The sequence below is a fragment of the Puma concolor genome, chromosome C1 (genome assembly GCF_028749965.1).
Source record: "Puma concolor isolate L17-30 chromosome C1, mPumCon1.1.hap2, whole genome shotgun sequence".
Classification (NCBI taxonomy): domain Eukaryota; kingdom Metazoa; phylum Chordata; class Mammalia; order Carnivora; family Felidae; genus Puma; species Puma concolor.
In genome coordinates, this window is record NC_141674.1 from 154,045,301 (window position 1) to 154,049,903 (window position 4,603).

Here is a 4,603-nt window from a genome sequence, read left to right on the forward strand (position 1 = left end):
TTGCTGAGGTCCCAACAGTTCGCTCTTGCTTTGGTTTCCCTTGCCAAATGCCAGAGCTGCCACTGTTGTCTGAACTATTATAATCCGTGTGGTTGTAATAAGATACTATTAATGTTAACATGTTTTTTTGAGAGGCAGAGACAGAGCGTGAGCGGGGGAGGGGCAGAGGGCGAGGGAGACACAGAATCCGAAGCAGGCTCCAGGCTCCGGGCTGTCAGCACAGAGCCCCACGCGGGGCTAGAACCCATGAACTGTGAGATCATGACCTGAGCCAAAATCAGACGCTTAACTGACTGAGCCACCCAAGTACCCAGGTGCTATTGACGTTAAATTTCAATTGAATTGGGGCACTTGGGTGGCTCATTCGGTTGAGCGTCTGACTTCAGCTCAGGTTATGATCTCACGGCTTCGTGAGTTGAAGCCCTGCCTTTTGCTCTCTGCTGTTAGCACAGAGCCCACCTCAGATCCTCTGTCTCCCGTCTCTCTCTGCCCCTCCCCCTCTCATGATCTCTCTCTGAAAAAAATAAATAAATTGAATTTTATTTTTATAAAATCTATATCAATGATCTTGGGTGGTTCGATGTACAGGGTTTCAACACTTACTTTGAGCACTGGTACTCAATGGTATAGATAAGACCTTTATTCTGCTTTTAAACGGCATTCCTATGCTTACCCCAGTTGCCATTTTAATAATACAGACAAAATTCGATACCAGGAATGAGAGGTTACTAGGGAAGTTATTTTATTGACCATACAATACATTTCAAATATTCTTTTTTTTTTTTTTTTCAACGTTTATTTATTTTTGGGACAGAGAGAGACAGAGCATGAACGGGGGAGGGGCAGAGAGAGAGGGAGACACAGAATCGGAAACAGGCTCCAGGCTCTGAGCCATCAGCCCAGAGCCCGACGCGGGGCTTGAACTCACGGACCGCGAGATCGTGACCTGGCTGAAGTTGGACGCTTAACCGACTGCGCCACCCAGGCGCCCCTCAAATATTCTTAAATTCATATCCTGTTGTAAACTCTCAGTAACTATAGCAAAAGTGATTTAGTTCAGTGCTTCCTCAGAGAAAAAGAAGAAAGAGAAGTTAAAGGACATATCGGGCTAGAAAGTTTAATAACGATGACCTCTTAGGAAACTTTCAACAGGCCTCACTGGGCCACCAAAATATGCAAAGGTACAAGTAAGAAACATGAGTGAGGCCTAGCTAACGTGCACCATCAGATCTCCTGCATGAGCAACGATGGATTACTGTGTTTCTGGTTTTTTACGAGGGCTTCTGTTCCAAACCCTGTAATCCCACACAGCTTTTTCCCAGCTCTTGCCACTTCCTTTTTCATGACATATTTTATTTTTGACCCTTTTCCCCGCACTGTCCTCTCCAATACCCTTTTCCTTTCCCCCACTTAATAGTTTAGAAAGTCTCTTGATTTCAAGATGAAGGTCAGAAAAAATGATGATTTCAGCTCAAGAATTTTATTTATTTTCTAGGTAGGAGCCAAAAGCACCATCTAAAATCAAGCAACTGGAAATGCAATCTTAGATGCATCATTAGAACAAATATAGCTTCTATCATTTTATGGATGAATCAGATTTCCCCCTCTCACTAATCTAATCAAAGGCATCTTTTTTGTTGTTGCTGTTCTCCCACACATTTCTCATCCAGTGTGAAAATGAGTCAACTGGCGGATGCATTTAGTGTGCTTTTATGAAGAAAGTGTTCTTGTCTAAGAGAAGAACTCAGGAACAAGAAAACTAATGTTTATTCACTCATCATGTTTAATATTTTAAGCCCAGTAGCTTTTCTGATATGTGACAATTTTCTTATCATTTGACAGCCTTCTCATTTGCAAAAGACTGTGCATTTTGTATTCATTCAGCAACATGTGCATTGTTCATATTTTTCCGCAGGAGAATTCTAATGTTTATGTGCTGCTTTGCATCATGTCTATGTCTAAAAGTTTCCAGCTGAATTTAGGAATATGTCACGTTGCAAATCTTAGGAAGCCTACAAAAGAGATGGGTTGTTTTTTTCTCTTTCTACCATATTTTCTTTGTCAAATGACTTTGATTTAGTGTTGACCAGAGGCTTCTTGTATTAGTTTATCCTTTCTGTCTGTACTAGCCCCTTTTTGGAATCAAGAGTATAGGATGGGCCAACGTATTGTGTCATTTCTGAAAATAGTGACTTATTGGTATATCTGACAATCATGTTGCAAGGTTTGAAACAGAAGTCAAATCAATTGAAACTAAACTGATTTCTCCAGATGTCACCTCTCAATATATGGAACCCTTGTTATTTTATTAGAAAACATTAATACAAACATATAAGAAGAGGTAAACCATCTACTAGTGACCTATATAACACCTATATTAATGACCAGATTAAATCATTAACATGTATATATTATGGTTCTCAGATATAATTTTTTAAAATTGCTTGCTTTTATTTTTATTTAAAAAGTTCAAAGAGTGAGTCATATGTAGAACTGTTGAATCGCTATATTATACACTTGAAACTAATATAATACTGTATATTAATTGTACTTCAATAAAAATAAGTAAAAGACTTCACAGTTTATAACCGACAAAAAAATGCTCAGGGGAAATATTTTTGAAATCCTGTAATACATTCTTTTTACAATTGGAATTCATGGATCCTAGGATTTTTTTCATTGTTATGACTGACTAAACTTGCAGTCCTCAAAAATTTAAGCAGATCGGGGGCACCTGGGTGGCTCAGTCAGTTTAGTGCCCAACTCTTGATTTTGGCTCAGGTCATAATCTCACAGCTGAGATCGAGCCCTGTGTGGGACTGTGTGCTGGTTAGTGCAGAGCCTGCTTGGGATTCTCTTTCTCCATCTCTATCTGCCCTGCCCCTCTCCCGCTCATGCACCCATGAGCACACGTGCTCTTTCTCTCTCCCTCTCCCTTTCTCAAAATAAATAAACTTAAAAACATATTTTAAAAGTTTTAAGTAAACCCTTTCATCTTAATTTTGGCACATCCTTCATATTTTAAAGATTGCCATCCATTGTTGTGGGGTAGAGTGATATTTACAAAGGAGTGCCATCTTTTTTTACCCATTATCATTCATACAACTTAGTCTTCAGTAGAAGCAGATGCAAATTTCTTCTTCTTTTTTTTTCAATGTATGTGCTTAGTTTTATTCAATGGTGGTTTATTCAGTTTGCCTTTCAATAAGTATATCTAATAAAAATTATCTTTAGCCTTTTTGTCCCACCGCTGGCCACATATTCATGTCAACATTTGAAACTAACATTAAGTCAAAAGAGTGAGGAAGAAGGGAACCGACATTTATTGAGCATGTCATCCATGCTGGGTCCTTTCCACACGTCCCATTTAATCTTCACATGCTGTGCTGTGGGTATTATTTCCTGAGTCTGGGAAATGAGGCACAGAGAGGTTAAGAAACTGACCCAAGACACCCCAACTAACATTTTCAGAGCCAACTTTGCCCGTTTCGTTTTCCTAAGTGTGTCCTGCTATAACACACTGTATTCATTTCCAAATGGTTTTTCCCTTCCAAATAATAAAGCTTTATGGTTTAAGTATAAAATTCCCTGTTCTCTTTGAAATTTTTAGCATTTAATGTTTATTTATTTTTGAGACAGAGAGAGACAGAGCATGGACGGGGGAGGGCCAGAGAGGAAGGGAGACACAGAATCCGAAGCAGGCTCCAGGCTCTGAGCTGTCCGCACAGAGCCCGACGCGGGGCTCAGACTCACAGACCGCGAGATCGGGACCTGAGCCGAAGTCGGACGCTTAACCGACTGAGCCACCCAGGCGCCCCTGAAATTTTTAGCATTTAATTCCCTCTCTCTCTGTCAAAGTTAGGCAGTCTGAGACTTTCCTATCCTTACTTTATACTTAGACTTGCATTTGGAATGTTGTGATAGTAATATTGTAAGCTGCCAAAAATATCATTGTTCTACATTTATTTCATGTTGCACTCGCTAGATGCTTATGATGTCACTTAAACGTATGGATTTTGGAATCATGGTGCTAGAAAGGACATTAGAAATCACCCTTAACCACCAAGTCTATGTTCACCATTGCAACTAGATTGATCCTTTTAATACTTGTTAGATTGTGTCACTCCTCCTCAAAAACCATCTCATCTCCCTCAGAGGTCAGTCCATAGCCATCACCTCAAAGGATCTTCAAAGCTCTTCTCTACCTGCTCTTGACCCCTGCTTTCTGATGACACTGACCTCCTTGCTCTTCTCTGAACAAGCCAGACATGTTCTCACCCCATGGTCTTTGCATCAACTGTTCTCTGGGCTTGGAACACTTGTTCCTCCAGATACTGGTATGGCTCACTTCCTTGTCTCTTTCAGCTCAAATGGGACCGACCACCTGATTTACAACTGCATATCCTCATCCTCACTTGCCATGACTCTGACCTGCTTTTCTCCACTCCGTTGTACTCAATAAACCCAACACAGGGTTTGTTTGTTTGTTTGTTTGTTTGTTTGTTTGTTTCCCTATCTTCCCCTAGCAAATTACAAGCTCTGTGACAACTGAAATTTTTGTTTTTTTTCACTGAGTTCTTGCCAGCACCTGGGACAGTGCCTG